Source organism: Papaver somniferum, chromosome 7 (assembly GCF_003573695.1).
Source record: "Papaver somniferum cultivar HN1 chromosome 7, ASM357369v1, whole genome shotgun sequence".
Classification (NCBI taxonomy): domain Eukaryota; kingdom Viridiplantae; phylum Streptophyta; class Magnoliopsida; order Ranunculales; family Papaveraceae; genus Papaver; species Papaver somniferum.
The window spans coordinates 14,817,416-14,836,149 of record NC_039364.1 but is presented as its reverse complement, the minus strand read 5'-3'; positions in this window follow the sequence as shown (position 1 = coordinate 14,836,149).

Below are 18,734 nucleotides of genomic sequence, written 5' to 3'. Positions count from 1 at the left end.
ATATAAACTTGATGAGATGATGCAAAATCAACCCCAAGGATTAGCAAATATATAGAGTGAATGGTGTGTATTTTTAAGGCATTGCATAATTATTACAGAGAGGAAGAATCTACACAACTTAATGCACTTAAAACCCATATCCCCCAAATGTATGGTGATCGAGCATAATTTTTCCTTTTACTTCTTTCTCTCTTTTTGAGAATTAAATTGGTTGCTATTGCTGTATGAATTTGCTTAAAACACACACTCATATTTAATGTGATTAATGAATTATCTTAATTTACATGATGATTCAAACAATGAATGTGTCTTAATTAACATACATGAATTGTCCTACTCTTTTGATGATTAGGGAAATATATTAGTATGATTTTAATGACTGATTTTGTAATTAATTAAAACCACAAAACTGGCAATATAGAGGTGAGTTAGTGTTGTGTTTCTTCCCATTTTCCTACGACAATATCAAATTTGACAACAATTAATCTAAGTTGCCTAATCCATCCTATGCTTTAAAACTTACCCATTCATCACCTAAGAGCATCTCCAATGGTTGGTGTATGTATTTCTTATGTGGCAACACAAACAAGACATTTTTATTCCACATTTTCCTTAAATTTAGGTGAAAAGAGTTATTCATCTCCAATGGTCTTGTTTGTGATCATTTTCTTATTAAATGTAAATTTTATGTTTAGTAATTTTAAGATTTTATTAGATCTAAAAATGATTATTTATTATATTAAAATCAATTTTAGTAAATAAAATAGTTTTTTAATTAAAAAAAACTGACTAGGATGATAGACAATGTCAAGGGGAATGTGGGAAACTAGACATTCCTCTTGACATTTTCTACTTAAAGTCATGCATACATTGATTTATGACATCCGGGTTGGAGAATGATTTTAGAGAAAATGGATGTGCATCATAGGTGGATTTTGACATTTATCTCCACACATATGCCATTAGAGAAGCTCTAAGGTAATGACAATGGTAAATATCCTTGGTTGTTTTCGAAGGTATAAAACTTTCCTTTACTAGTAGAGGTGTAAATTGGGCCATGCCAGCACGAGCACAACCCATCACAACACGCTAAAATTTGAACACAGTCCAGCTCAAGAATCCACAATCCATCATGTCCTTCAAGTCGCACGTTACTTTCTACCACATCGTTAAGTTTTACCATAACTTTCCTCTAGTTTGGAGCCGATATGGAATTGATTCAATATGGAATCATGAAGTCATTGGTTCAATCAACTCACTGAAGGATAAGCATGTGGCACAGCATAACACGTTAAGAAAGCACGTCATAATATGTATGAAATACTACATGACATGGCACAATACGTCACATTTTTTTGTAGTGTTTCACAAAACAGTCTTTGTTATGTGGCTTATTTTTATAAGAAAACATATAATACCTAAGTATTTGGAAAATATTTATATTAAGAAACACACAAAAAATGTGCCCAACACGGCACAACAAGTTTATTCTTCTGGCACAACACAGAACGCCGTCTAGCACGACAAGCCTTAATCTTCGGCACAGCACAACACGACATGCAACACTCTAAGCATATGTCTCATGGTATGGGATGTGATGGGCCGACACATTTTACACCTCTATTTGTTGCTTCTCTCGGTTTAGTACAATTATATATATGTCTGTTGTTTACCCTAGAATATCTCATCTACCCATCACGATTAGCTAGGAATAAGTACTCAAGCATACATCATACACATAGCTAGTCGCGTGAACAACAAAAGCAGGTGATATGTGTACAAAGACCAAGACAGTTGTTGCCTTTTCTACTCCTCACCCACTCATCAAACTCGAATTGTTACAAGCATTTGGCATTTGAGTAATTATTAGAATTATTTTTGTTAGGCCAAGCACTTTGGTATCCTATTTCGCTTAGCTTAAGTAAAGCAGGAGACAAATACTATGGGGTGTTTTTTTCGCTTTTATCTGTAGATTTTGCTTGGCTTAGCTAAAGGGTTGATAATATCTGAGCCTCCTTTAAACTAAGCTGTCTCACGGAAACTTAATTATTTACGGACCAAAAATGATATATGGCACCCAGTTTTTGTGCACCCAATACACCCAACATGAGGTGGCATGCACACATGGCTTTCTTCCTTAATGAAAACGTAAAAGCCATTAATACCTTGAGCTTATTTTATTTTTATTTTCGATTTTTTTTGGTGAATTTTTGATATCATTCATGATCCTCTTCTCATCGTTGCAATTGTTGTAGCAAAGTTATTAGGATATTGAACTGAAATCGTATGAATCGATGACAAATCTATTATTAAAGAAGATGCATGTCAAAGATAATTACTTAGGTTTTGATCTCCGATTACAATCCGTTCAAAACAAAATATCGGTAAGTTTTTGCGCTTATAAATTAATTGGATTAGTGTAATATAGGGTCGTTGGTGATGTTAAGCCATAAACTCATGCAACGGAGTTGGATTCAAATCAATCTCAGAAATTACTGGGCACGAAGTATTTATTTTTGGGCTATTTCATCCGTTGTGTGACCTTTAGTTGGTTTGAGGGTTCTTTATTTTGTGAACCTTACTCGCGAATGATTACATATTGGAATTATGGATTAACACAGATCAAAGATGATGAAGAGAGGGACAAATCGTTGAAGAAGCAGTAAGAGAATACCACATATTTAATCTAAGCCGTCAAATTCTAATGGACGGTTGACAAAATGAAGTAAAAGTCAAAATTAAAATATCTCACAGGAAAACGCCATGTGTACATGCCACCTCAGGTTGTGTGCATTGGGTGCACGAAAACTGGGTGCCATATATCATTTTCGCTTACGGAAACCCTGTTTCCGTGTGGATTTGGACATAAACTAAATTTCGATATCATTTTATTTTTTTTATCTAGCACGCCTAAATTTTAGGGATTTTCTATATTCCTTATACATCTGAAATATCGGATTAAAAAGCCGGTACACAGAAACTCGGTTTCAGTATTTAGAATTTGGCCTAAGCGATGTCCCTTTCTCGTTGTGGGGTGCAATGTCTCTTATTTCGCTTGACTACATTTAAAGTATAGCCAAGTGATATGCCACACTATAGTGCTTCTATGAAATAAATTTTCACATGTATATACAACTAGGATATGACCCGTGTCATAACGGCACGGGTTTTTGATTGTCGTTATTTTAGATGTTAATGGGCGTCTCAATGGATGTAACTTAATCTCAATTCCTGATTATGTATACACGTTTTTCAATTTAATCCATTAATATAATAGGTTTGAAATCTATATATTTTATTTACTAAAACGCATGATATATTAGTGGATATTCCTCATTGTTCTCATCTGATATTTTACTACTCTGAAAGTTGTAACAGTTATGTAATATGTACTGAAGTTAGGAAATATATCCATTTGCTAGTGTTTTGGATTTAAAACCTATATACAGTTAATTTCTTGTCTTATGAGTTCTGGTGTTGAATTTGTGATCTTCTTGTAAAGGCGGACTATAAGCTTAAAATTCTCCAAGTTTTGGGTATTCTACACCTTTCTGAAAAATTATAAGTGCAGCTTTACATAAGGAAAATATTTGATGATTATAAGATTCAGTTAAAGCTAAGAAAAGGAATTACTTTTTAGTATTGGGATTTTGTCTTTTCAAATTAGTCCAATTGCAGTTCATACCCTCATTCAACTCCCTTCTCTAAGGAACCATTTTACTTTTTCTATTTTTACATTTACTCCCTTTGTGCCACTTATATAGGCGGAAAATGCACAATCTCTAAGATTAATACTCCATTATCCATTATCTTTCCTGTTTTTGATTTCATAAATATCCATTATCTTTCCTGTTTTGCTCTTATCATATTTCCAATGCTAGAAATATTCTCTCACTTGTGGTGATATCAATGTATATTAAATAAGGGTAAAATGTGTAAAAACTCATCTTGAAATTGGGGAGCATATCTAATGGGAAAATCAAAATCTACAACTCCGCCTATATATATGGTACTCCCTCCGTACCACATATATAGGCGGAGAGGCCAATTCTCTTAGATTAAATTACCTTGAATTCATCATTTTTCATGTCTTTTTCTTGTTGTACCCTTTGTCTTATTACTAACACCATTTTCTATGTACAATAAGTAAGGTATTTGTGGGAAAATTCATCTTGAAAATAGGACTCCGCCTATCTATTGGTACAAAGAAAATTCAAAATTCCTCCTATGTAATAGGTACGGAGGGAGGGAGTAGTAAATATTGGGAGTCTGTAATAGTTATGTGGGTGAAAATGACGGTACTCTCTCCATTTAATGACAACCCCAAATTTAAAACACTAACCATTTTGACGTTATATTTTTCCGCATACAACCGTGTTTTTCATGCACCACATGTATTATTCACTACCAGTATGGTCAGACACATTTTGCATTCCTAGATCTGTTGCAAAATCATAATTTGCGTGAACGTGCTTCCATTAGGAACCTTTATATATGATACCACATTGGGAACTCAAATAACAGTTGCTTATAGTTTAAGAATGCAAATTTCAAAATTTACCCCTACATTTCAAAGAGTGCGGCAGTCGCCGTACAACGCAGTGCTCTCGCCTTGTTTTCATTTTATAGAAGGTTTAAAAATTATCGCGAGTAAATATTGGATATTTTGTAACCACGGTGATGAAACTTTTATCCACAACCGCTTGAGTGAGTCACGTACATGAAAGGATTTTGTAAACTTTATGCCGGGGTTTAACGCAAATATTAAGGATTTTTTTTTGGGGTTCGAAAATTCAGCGACTCTACGATCCTACCGAATCGATTTTCTTGTTGGAAACGATAATTTGCAATTTTCAATGAAATTCACAGCATGTTGTATCTAATGATTCTAATCTAAGAATTCAATGTTCTGGAAGCACTAATTTAGTGGGCTCCTTTGGATAATCAACATTTAGCAAATAATAGTTATTTGCAGCCGGATGTCAACTTCAAGTAGTATCCAAGGAGGAACCCAGAACATTTTATAAAAATAAAACACAACCAAATTTGGGATCACCACTGTTATCAAACATCTTGTAGATCTAAAATGGCACTATCAAGGATGATTAAGCCGACACAAATGCATCACAGAAGAATAAGTTGTTCAGTCAACATTTACTACATCAACGTGTTAATCTGAAATAAGAAACTCTACTGTAACTCGCACCCAAGGTTCTATCATCCAATGCTAAACCTTCTCATAAATTTCAAATGCTTGAATGACTCATTAGCTCCCGCCAGACGTCATCAGAACTATGTGTTAAACGAAACAATGGTGGTTGTCCTAAATGATCCTGAAGTGATGAGATGGATATTCATGACGATGAAGCTTTGGATAAAATTTGGATTTGCATTAAAGGAATACTTAACAATCTGATAATCAAGCTTGACATTTATAATCTTCCCGAAAGCCGCAATGACTGGGGTCTCTCCCGTGTCTATTCCAATAACAGACGCATTAATCTTACAAACAACGTATTAACCGGAGCACACACAGTTCGCTACAGCGCAAAGAAAGCAATTCGGATGGGTGTGCTAAGGGATGTACCTTTGACAGGAAAACCATTTGGGCGGCCAATAATCATCTGAATGATGGAGTCAAATTCCCCAAATATAGCAGGAGCGTCGTTGTGGTCTATGACTTCAAAGTGAATCAGATACCTTGTACAAACATTATTTCTGTTTTTGAGCAGGAGACGTATAGCAGCAGGAGTACTGGTCACCAAAGAAAATAGTGGCATGCTCTTTTCTCAGTTTGCTCTAGACTTGCGAAAAGAATGTGAACAGTTTGTAAATTATGGTGAGCTTTGTATAGGCTAAACCCTTAGTATCATGAAAGCCTAAAAGATTTTTAGGAGTAAATTCTGGAAATCTTGGCTTAGGGTTTGAATGATTATTTCTATCAAAGGGTTTGATATTGAAATTGAATATTAACCCCTGAAAGATGATTTGAGGATGGTTTTCAAATGGTAATCTGTAACGGCTTTGGTATTGAAATTAAATTTGATATTGAAATTGAATATTAACCCCTGAAAGATGATTTGAGGATGGTTTTCAAATGGTAATCTGTAACGGCTTTGGTATTGAAATTGGATTTGATATTGAAAATGAATATTAACCCCTGGAAGATGATATTTAGGGATCGTCATTAACACAAAGGAAAAAATATATTTCCTCTTGACGATGATATTTAGAGATCCATCATTAACACAAAGGAAAAAAAATATTATTTTAGAAAAAAAAATATATTTGTTAACATTTTTCATAAATTTCCTAAACCGTAACCGTCCATTAAATGACAATTAATTGTATATTATTTGTCAAAATTGAATATCCTAAACCAAAATAGCTTCTCGATCTGGACCGTTCTTTATGTGTCCAAACTATAGAGAATCGTCGATATAATAAAGAACCATTGTCCCTAAATTGTATATCCCAAATTATAATAACTGATTGATCTGGACCGTCGATGTAATGAATTTTATAAAGTAGGCATACCTTGTCTCTTGACAAAGGAAAAAGTTCACGAACTACTATTCAAGGGTACGTGTACCTTATTTGCATGCCATGTCAACTGGGATATGTATCTGTACATTTTTTTTTGAAATCAGAAAAGGATATTATTTGCTGAATAAGCCTTGTAAATTTGTATACTAAATACCGAGGCTTTCTTGCACTTTTACTATACTAGTCTGTAACCCGTGTCATGTACAAGTTTATTTCTAGCCTATATCCATGTCGCCTAAATTTGGGCATAAGGTCTTAAAATGGAAGTCATGGCCATCGATATTAAAAATAGGTTATAAGAAAGTAAGTATCTACATTTATTTCTCTAAATATATTTATTAAGAATCGTAAGTATCCATGTTAATTAGGAACCTTAGATTAGTTTCTCAAAACTATAGAACATATGCATAACTGTTTTTCGCCCGTGCAATGCAGGCTTGTCGAACGCGTGCGTTACAGTGAGTGATTCTTATTGGATGCCGGATCCCCAAACGTTTGTCATTTGAAATCATGTAAACAGTCATCGGCGTCAGTACCATCTCGATACACTTGTGTAATAACTTGCCGCAAGTTATAATGATGTTTCTTGAGAACACCATTACAGAAATCTTCCCTTCATTACCCAAAAAAAAAGCATCTGTAAAACAAATTTAACACAGAAATGAAAATATATTAAGTCAAGAAAGTAAATTAATATATCATATCAAACAAAAGAAACATAACTTTCTTATGTAAACTTAATTATTTTAGAAATGAGGAATTAAGATATGTTGATATTTCTTTATAAACACTGCGTTCAAATGAAAAACTTCATTAATAAGAGAAACCAAAAAAATAAGGAAAACCATTTCTTTTGAACCACATCAGCACACAAAAAACAAAAAAAATACTCCAAATACAAATTCTAAGACTCTAAGACATGAGTTTGGGAGTTTCACCTGGTTTACTTAGCTTTTTTAAACTTCAAACTTTAAACATAACAAAAGTAAATCAGAAACCACGTCTGAAAACAATTCAAACATATAATTACTTAAAGAAAGATCATTTAGCTCATCTCATATAAAAATATGTACAAAACACGCTCAAATTGAATTTTCGAATCCACAAAAAAATAAAAACTACCCGATACGAAATTAAATGAATGTGGCCAAAAATATAATCGACAACGAAAATCGTGATTATCAATGCAAAGATTGAAGTTTTTGGTTTTTAACAAATTTAAGCAAATATGTTAAAAATTAATGAGAATAAGATCATTAACATGTAAAATTTCTAACCAAAGAAGATTTAGAATACATGAAATTATATTATCACTATAATAAGAAGGAAGAAAATCCTAAGCTAGGGTTTAACAACTGAATCAACTTTTGAATTTGTATCATTATATGCAACGGTTTAGGGTCATCCTTTAACTCCCGACTCTTCATAAATACCAAAAAAAAATACCAAAAATATTGTGAAGAAAAAGGACTTCATTATATATATCTTGAATTAGTTTGCTACAAAATAGTCGATATCTTATTTTTTAGCTCAATTGTCGCAGCCATCGACCACATCTTGGATCTTAGCATCCATTGATCACGCCTTGGAGCTTCGTGCATAACCAAAAATGTCGCGGCCATTAGAGCTTCATCCAAAACAAAAACGAAATTGTAAAAAACAAAGCAACCGAAAGAAGAAATATAAAATCAAAAACAATCAAACCTTAGCAAAAATAAAACAAAACAAAACAAAAAATAATCTCGAACTTTGCCGGGGTTGGCTTGAGTGCTTTATATATGGAGCGACCAAGCTGCAAATTCATATTAAGAAGGAAAAATCTTGTGGATCTTTTTACAGGCAAAGATAGAAAATGTTTATATATTAATTTTTACAATGTTGTTATTCAATTCTCCTAAAATGCAATTTTGGATAGCAATATCATTCTCATATATTTGTAATTAATGGTTGCAAATATTTTTCTATAAACAATTTATTACATATCAAAATTAGAAATTGACTTTATTATTTTTTATTTTATTTTATACGTATTTTTATTTCAATAGAAAAAGCTTCCTTTTTCTATTGGCTGTAGAAGTTCTTTTTTTTTTAGATAACAATATCCCAAAAAATACGACTTTTTTTTAATTTTGGATAGCTAAATTATTTTCATATACCACCATAATTAGTGGTTACATATATTTTTGTATATTTCATATTTTGAGTATCACACGAACTTAATTAATTTAGGTTTTTTTTTCTTTTAAAGGGTATGAAATGAAAATATCTATAAATTTTTTATTTTCGGATAGTTTGGATAACTAAATTATTCTGGTATCACCATAATTAGTGGTTGCAAATATTTTTGTAAATATATTATTTCAAAACATAACAAATTTAGGAAATTGGCTTTATTTAATTTTTTTTTTTAAATTATGGTATGAACAAAATTAAGAAAAATAATATGAAAATAAGTTTTATTATTTTGTAATTGGTTGAATTTTTGTATGAACGTTTTTGTATTGGCTCGCTTTAGATTTAAATCTTGTTTTAATCTTTTGTTTCAGATTCTAACGATTCCGTAATTTTTTGCTTTTGGACAGCATCACCAAAAAATATATTCGCAAGAAAGACTCATCGTTGGTTTAAGAGGTCAGTACCCACGATCAATTTTATTTTAAATAATTCAATATAATTTTATTTTTTAATTTTAATTGATACAATAGAGTTGTAGTTAGGAAAAGAATGATTCTGAAAGTTGTATCTGGACATTGGACATTGAACGTATTTTTATATTTTTTTAATTCATTAATTATGTGATTGATTCTGATGCATGATTAATTTAATTTTTTGATTTTTATGATGAAATTGTGAATGTGTGATTGATTTTTGTATTTCTGGCAACATTATACCCTTCGAGATAAATTGTTTAGAATTTGATATATTATACAAGTTTTTTTTTTTGTATTTTTGATATTTTTATAAGATTTTATTAGATTTAGGTAAATATTTTTGTTTGATTAACTGGGGAAGAATATATTATTGGACAAAAATATATTTTCCTGAAATATTATTAACGAAAATATTAAAAAATTACCAAAATAATAATAAAAATGGGTCAGAATTAATCAGAGCGAGAATCAACCAGGAGCTCCGATGAATGAGAGCGCTCGAAAAAATTCTGTTATTATATAGAGAATATTTCGTAAAAAATTCTAAGATATTTTTATTTACAAAATCTCATTGTGCATGTGAGTTATTATGTAATCTTGAGTGTGCTTGAAAACCATTATTGCTTGGATGTTCACGGCCTTATTTGGTCTTTATGAACTAACCATATATTATGCATGGTTCCATAACTGTTTGGACCACAATACATACTCTCTTTTGCAATTCAAGGCAACCTTTTCACATGTTTACATAATTTCCTGATTTGGAATTTCATTTCATCAAAATTGGGTAAGTACTTAGTTTGAATTATAAGCAACCTTATTTTGAATTCAAAGCTACATTTAGCATTGAAAATCTATAAATAAAGAGACTCTTGCAATTGAATTTTTGAATCCTTAGCACCCCAGTGTCCTAGTTGCAAAGCTAGAGCTGTCTTCTAAAACCTAGATTTCCTCAAATGAAACCTGTGTTAGGTTATGACTTTGAAGACTTTAGTTAGGGATTCGTGAATCCCGGTTAAGACTATCTTTTACCTGATAGTTTTTATACCCGGATCTTGTTATACTGGTTATTGTAGTTTAGGGCCGGGCTATAGTTCAGGAACAAGATAAATAAAAGTTACAAAGTTTTGTACGTTTCACACTTTGTTGTTCCAAAAGATAGATATCAAAACATAGTCTTCATTTATTGTTTTTGTGAGGTAAAAACGATTAGGCATCTCATTATCTTTCTTGAAGTAAGCACTGGAATATCCTCTTTGAGGATTGTTCTACAGTAAACTGACTTCCAATTAATACCTGAGTGTAACATATATAAAGGGCAGAAAGTCCATTTAAACGGAAGAACTACACCATTATTTCTTATTTCTGGGGATATTCCAACAAACCTCAATGATTGGGTAATTGCATTTTCACGATATATAATTTACATATATTTGTGGTATAGTTTATGAGATATATCAGTAAATTTTACTATTTAAATACATATATATATAACTGGAAAAATATATAAAAATATCTTCTTTCCTCGTTGCCTTAAAATTTTTGCAAACTTGAAATAAGTTATCTTTGGTGTGATGGAGTCATGGAGGGAATATATATGTGTGTGTTTTGATTGCACAGAACTCTTGGGTTGTGGCATTAAGCAATGATCTTGGTTTACTTTCACACAGTTCTTTGATTCATTCTCATTTATTTGCTACGTAGGTTTCGTGATTGTTTGGCGGAGTTATAGGAAAGAAAATTCTTGAGAGAAACATCTAAAGGTACTGGTTGGGGATTTGTAAAGCAAGAAGAAATTTCTCTCTTCCCACTCTGTCTTCCTTCCCTGACGCGAAGAAAAACTTCAGTAGAAACTTTCATCTTCCTCAGATCTAGCTCTAGTGGAGTTAGATCTGAGCAAATCTCTTTTAATTTCTTGCTTAGTAATAGATCATTAATATATATCATGATTTAATTTCAACTTTAATTTCCATGCATGTTTTATTGTTGTTTCAACATTTTCTTCCTTTTCCAAAGCGATTTTCTTGCTGCGTTTTCATAACGTGTTTTTTTTTTGTCTTCATGGCATCTTGTTTTTGGTTATTTTATGGTGAATAAATACTTTGATCAACGCCAAAAATTCTTGGAATTTACCTTTAACAAAGAGGATTTAAAAATACCGGTGTCTTTTGCATTTTTTGTCTCTTTCTTAAAAAGAAATTTTATCAAATGGTAGGGGTCTACTCCAAGTACCATCCTTCTTCCGACTTAATCGGACCTTTACTTGTACTTGGTGACATCTATAGTATTTCTCCTCTTCTCTTAGAGAAATATTTGTACGAAGTACTATCAATTACTTGTAACTTTTTTTTTGATGTTCTTGACTATATTGTAATCCACTTTGATGTATGAATCAAAATTAATTAATACTTATGAAGAATCTAAGGCTGTTTTTGATAACAGAGAAGGAAAATAATTTCATGAAAAGTATTTACATGGAATCTGTACGTATTCTGGGGGAGGTAAATAAAGAATTCTATTATTGGGGATGACTTCGGTTGGGTATTGGGGCTTACTGAAGTTCAAAATCGGGTCATCAAATAGTACATATAATAAACCCTTATCCTATAATTTCTAGTAATGGAGGATATGCCCTTATGTAATTAGTGTTAATGATCTTGATTAACACAAGTTAATATTAATGATTATGATTAACGAATTTGTTTAAGTTAGTGTTAGATATTCGAAATCAAGTAAAAGAATTTAGAAGAGGGATAAGAAGAAGAAGGGTAATTTTTTATGATTTTTTTTCAAATGAATGAGTTAAACAAAATTTTTGATGTAGGTGAGTCCTCATCTTTAAATTAAAATTAAAATCTGATAGCATATTAATACCCATCAACAACGATCAGTTCTTTGTTGATTTTTTAGAAAACTATGATTTTTTTTTCTCAAACTCATCATAATCATTATGAACCTTACTATAATTTCGAAGGACCAATCCAATAAGAAGACGATTATGAAGAAACAAATGCTCAACATACCCAGATAAGCCTCTAATATAACTCCGATTTCAGTTTTGAAGTTTCCAATTACAAAAAGTTTTAATTTTTCCTTTTCGAAAACCCTAGTTTTCCAGCCTCTAGGTAGGATCACGGCTGGGAAATCATGAACTTCTGGCCATGAGAACGTTTTACGGATGGGTCATCATAACTTCCAAGTCGTTATAGACGACTACGCCTGGAACAATAATTATTATTGGACGCAAATACATGTTTATGGCCGGGAATATTCCTATATTGCAAGGGAATATTAATTTAATGAAATTGAATGTTGTCAGCGCATGTCGGATTACCCGTTTGTAATCTTTTTTTCGCTTGGTTTTCCATGCCGTACGCATTTAATGCTATTTAATGATGTTGGCGCCGTTTAGGATATTCACCCGTTTCAATTTCTTGAATGGATGTACTGGTCATTTTATATTTTACGTCTTGTATTCCGAACCGTGAGTTTTCCCCTCCAACCATTCTTTAATATCGAGACAACCAATGACAAGAATATTAGCCGTAAGTTAAATATACGGTTGGGTCGTGACCCAATATCTAAGCAGTAAGATGTTGTAACGACTGGGATTTTCTTTATCGACCTAAAGGTGTTTTGAGTTTTTAGAATTATTCTTCCCCTAATAATGTGTTATATGTTTCTTTATATTATAGTTGTAGATTGTACCACACCCTCCAATTGAAGACCAATCCCTAGATACTCCATTTATGAAAGACCAACCGTCAGAGATTCCAGTTATGGAAAATCAACCCTCACAAGTGCTCATTATGCAAGTGCTCATTATGCAAACAAGTGCTCATGTGTTCAGAGGACACAAGTGCTCATTATGCAAACACATTTGAGTGGAAAGAAAAACAAGATGTAACGAAGTGGGCTCGTAAACAAGGGATGGAAAATATGTGCATAATAGTCCAAAAGAAACAAGTTGGAAACACACACTTTCAAATGGTTTGCGAATGTAGAGGAAAGTATGGAAGTCATTGGAAAAAGGGTTGGGAGAATAAACCAAAAACCACAAGGAAGAAGGCATCTCATAATATGAAGAAACATGCATGAATGCCATTTTAAGAATCAATTTAGATATAACAAGCATAAGAAAGTGTGGTTTATAAATAAAGTCATCTCAGGTTTTCATAATCATCTTATTCCGGAGAGTTTGATCAACTATCCTTATCCAGCAAGGCTCGACTCTTAAATAAAAGAATATGGTACACGTGATGAGTAAAAGACGCACGAGACTCTTGATATCCTTAAGGGTGTGAAGGTATTAAACCACCAAAACTCATCTACATTGTCTACCATCTATAACGAAAGATAAAAAAAATTAGAAATGAGATATGGAAAGATAGAGTACGTATGCAACAATTATTGTTTTTGTTGAAGGGGGCAAACTAATCTACCGCCTATGAAAAGAATGAAGAAAACCAAGTGGAATATCTTTTCGTCGCTCATCCGGAATTTGTACAACTGATAAGATTCTTCCATCAAATTCTCTTTATGGATTACACTTATAAAACGAACAAGTATACCATGCCAATATTGAAGTTTGTTGGGAAAACAGCTACCAAGTCGACGTTTAGTATCGCTTTTTATTTCTTGAAAGACGAGACGAAGGAAAGTTATATGTGGGCATTGCAAAAGGTGAAGTCATTGTATCAAGAAGGGTATACTACTAAGGTGTTGATTAAGGATAAGGAGCAAGCGTTTATGTGGGTCGTACCACGTGTTTTTCCTGATGTGCATCATCATCTTTGCATGTTGTATATATAGAACAATGTGCAAACTATTTGCAAGAGGGATATTTGGCCACAAGGAAAACCGAGATGGAAAGGATTAAAAAACTATCATTGGATAAACAACAAGAAGAGAAAGATAAATTAGATATCAATGACAAAATAAGGAAGGTCAAACGGGCAGAATTTCAATTGGTTTGGGAAGAATTAATGTGGTCACTCATGGAAGAAGCTTTTTTTTTGTAAGGGGGCGTTTTGTATTGGATAAATGGGCTACCTACCTGGATTTTAGTGTATTTGAAGAATGAAATATTGGATCCTTGCAAAGAAAATTTTGTTAGTGCATGGTAAAAAAAAAAACATTATAACAACCAAGCCACGAGCACGGTGTAGTCGACTCACTATCGTTTCAAAAGTAAGCCAAAGGGGTGGATTTGTTGTTGTTTTTGAAGATATGAACGTGTATTTCAAGCGTGATCTCGATGGAATTAAAAAGTAATTTGAAAAGAGCCATATAGAAAGTTCGTTGATTATTTGAATATCCCTTGGCTCCGAGGAATTAGTTTATTTGTTTCACAATGAGCAATTAAGAGGATTATGAAGGATGTGGAAGCATGGGAGAAGACTAAATTTCCCAAGGGAATAAGATGTAATTGTCCCAACGTGTCGGATTTGGGATTCCCATGTAAGTATATGATAGCCGTTACATGACGATATATTCAGTGAATCATAATCGATAAATATGAGACAAAACTAATTCATCAATCAAAGAAATATATACTATGAAATCAAACTAATCTTTAACCAATAATAAAAATCTAGCTCATGTTCATGGAGTCCATAACAAGAAGAAAAAAAAAGGTTTTCATGTCTAAGCCTAGAACAAAAGTAGTAAAAATTATTCTCCCTAAAGGAGAGGTGGATATATTTAGAGAAACTCTTCTTTTTTATCTGTTTCTCAAAAAGGACACTCTTTCCAAAATTAGGTTAAGCCTTCAAAATCTTCAAAACTCCATCTCCAAGCCCATGTGTGATGAATAAGTCTTTGGAATTTTTTATGCAAATTTTATCGTCGGAACCTGATCAGAAGTCGACCGGAATATGATCTTCGGTAACTTGAGATGCATGTGTCGGTCATCGGAGTAAAATGACAGTATTCTATTATCTCTTGACGGTCAATAATGGTGTCGTTATCTGGTCAGGTCATATGGATCATTAAGTCAACTTGGATGGATCAGATTCACACCGAGTTATGGTTGTTTTCTAACCGATTATGGCCAAACTCTGGCCTTTCATAGCTCCTTCCAGCACAAACTAACATACATATAATACACTCATTCATACACCCATTCTTGTAACTTGAACCAAATAATTCACATAAAGAATATGCAGGAACCAGCACCCTTTCTTGACAACTAGAAACTTCACTGCAGCAACACTTTATTAGACACCTGCTAAATTACCTTCCTTAATAAGCATTTTCTGCATCTTCTGCAGAAACAACTTGTCACCAAATATTTCTTTGTTTTATATCTTCACATTTAACTTTAATCCATTACCATTACCATTACCACTACCCAACCCATTTCAGTTTGCAATTCAATAGCACCATGATCTTTCATATCTCCAATCCACAAAAGCTACAATACCAGTCCATCAGCAAAACAACACCATCATTAATCTTCCTTAATTATTGCCGAAATCTAACTGTAGTTATACCTAAAATCAGTAAGAGGACAAAAGTGGGGATTCTAGGGTTTTGAAAGTGAGTTATGGGAGATTGAGCACTAACATCCTTATCCTAAACTACCCACAGTGGTCGTTCAAAGAATGCTTCAGTCACGTGAGAGGTTTAGGGACGATCTTAGTGAGGGAAGCAAATGAAGAGAGATATCAGAGAATAAGTTATTTCTCTGAGAGGTTATGAGAAAGCAGTGTGTTAGTTTGGAGAAATAGAGGACCTATTTATAGTTGAATCCTCTAATCTCAGGTTGGTGAAGATAATGGTTGCTTTCCATGCGGAACACTTTTCCCGTCTCTTTAGGAATAGATATAAGATAAACTAGGTTGAGTTTATATAATTATTTCACCACCTTTACTCTCTTCCGCAATAAGAAATAGGTCAGGTATTTCTCACGCATGTCGTAGACTGCCATACAAAAACCCAAATTGATATCCTCTCATTTATGTGAAGCTGAGTCATCCTTTGGGAAGATGCGTTGAGAGAAAAATATTTTTTTTAGCCGAGTTGGCCAAGATAGATAGATATTCTCTAATTTTTGATAATGACTAGAATGATTCACGTGAAAAGACATGGATTACCTCAGAAATCGAGAGAAACTGAGGTTCATTTCCCCCTCTCCGTGGATGGTCACATATGTCACGTGAAGATCGTATTATTTTGGATCCATTTATTGAGCAAGTAGAGCTCAAGGGAGCTTATTCACGTTTTTGGATAGAGATGTACAGTTCAAGCCCAATTTACTAGGCGTGGGTGTGTTTGAGACGCTGTGAAATAGGCTTGAGCTTTAAGTGAGGCTTGTGTCGGAGTTTTATACCTGTATAAAAATCTTCAGACGAGATGGCTCAACTCGGATGAGGCCATCTGAGGTTTGGCTGAGTGACTGAAGCTTAAAGAGGTTTGGACGACGCAATTGAGGTTGTCTGAGATTTAGTCGACGCGACTGAGGATGTCTGTGACTTGGATGACGCGACTGAGGATGTCTGAGGCTTGGACGACACGACTGAGTATGCGCGAGACTTGGCTGACGCGATTGAGGTTGTCTGAGACTTGGACGAAGCGATTGAGTTTGTCTGAGACTTGGATGATGTGACAGAGTCCCTCCAGAGTCAGCTGAGTCATGTTTTAGAGATAAAGGAAGGCTTGCACGCCTAATGTCTTTGTGATACTTTGGATCACTTGTGTTTGACCAATGTATCTTGCACAGATGTGCTACGAGTCAATTGTGTTCGTATTATGGAACTGACATGACCAGTGTATCTCGAAAGGATGCTCTAGGATTCTGTCAAATGGTACCAGGGTAATAATAACTAGTATATCTCGCGGGGATGTCCTTGGAATTATTCTAAATCCTCAGTAAGTCGAGTCAGAGCCAAGAGTATACATGACCAGTGTATCTCGCGATAATGTACTACTAATCAGTCGTTGTCTCAAATATGATAAGTCCTTACAAGAAACATGTATGTCTCTGCTCTGGGTCATAAGTCCACCGGGGACGTCTTCATGCTCTTTATAACCTACGCGACCAACAATATTTCGTCGAGGATGTAACCTAGGAATCACATCAGCATGACCAATAGTGTCTCGCGGGACATATATACTGGAAATCGTGGGTATGGGTGTATTGAGGGACAATGGCTTAATCTCTCCCGTGAGAGTTGAGTTTTGTCCGTGGTCTTGAAATGACACTTTTTCCCCTTATCCAAATTGACCATTTAGTTACACTAACACATATCGATCTCTTGTGTTTGCTGGTACAACATCTTCTTTCTTTCTGTCTCTGTAATCATAAAGTCAATTACCACCATCATCTCATTTGTTCACCAAAATCATCCACATCACCACTTTTCCAATAGTGGCAACCATTTTTTTTTTCGTTCAACAAACCCATTCGATTCATTCATTCCAGACCATCAATGTCGGCCTCAAACTCTGCGGTTCAAGCACTAACTCATATATATTTCTAGCTTGAAATATCCTGCAACTGCAACACACATTCTTCCATCTATAATTAACGAAACTAGTTTTTTGGTTTGGTTTCTTTCTTATTTCCTTCACATCTCAGACTCTTCCATGTCCCTTAACAAGAATCTAACTGAAACCCTAATTAACCCCCATCTCAGTTAACTCATTCTCAGATTTCTTCTTCAATTCGGATCCAGAATAATTCATTCATTCTCGATAACACAAGTCAACATCAATCCCTAATTCCTCCGATTCTCGGTCAATTCCATGTAAACCCTATATAATCTTACCCTATTTGTGTGCAGCTGAAGAGAAGAAAGAAAAATGTTTCCCTCAAACTGAATTCACTCCAATTGTTGTCCCTTATCCTTGACTAGGCTCCACGTATCACTTGTATGGAAAATGACCAAATTTTCCCTTCTTGATCCAAAAGGCTAGTATCTCATTTTTTGTTCCATACGACTCCAAAGCACTTAAAAAAGCTCAAAACAAACATAAAATACATATCAATTGATAGTAACTAGGTGTTTAACACCTATGACTCACCCGACCTATTTTCATTTTATATTTACATCCTTCAATCAATAGTTAAACATAATTTGAAAAACTTATACAAAATTAAAAATGATATTGTTAGCACACGTGTCATCATCATAGGAATATCACACATTGACCGTTCATGTGATCCTTTCTTCTTTTCACTTTCTTGATTTTTAAAAATGGCGAGAAATATATAAGAAGATAAAAGCAATAAACAAAAATGATAGGTTTACGGTTAAAAAACAACACACGACCCATCCATAAAAGCAAACATTGGCCGGAATATATTGGATTTTCTAACCTAAACAAAACTTTCGGCTAGGAAACTGAAAACTCGGTTGGGAAAAAAAAATTACGATTAGGAAATTCCTAGCCGAAACATTCAACACTTTAATAATTTTTACTGACACATGATGTGCCCATAAGTATAGTAGAATTCATGGTTTGGCTTTAGAAACTTCCCAACTGTTTGAGTTAATCACGGTTGGGAGATCTTGAACTCCCAACCGTAAGTTA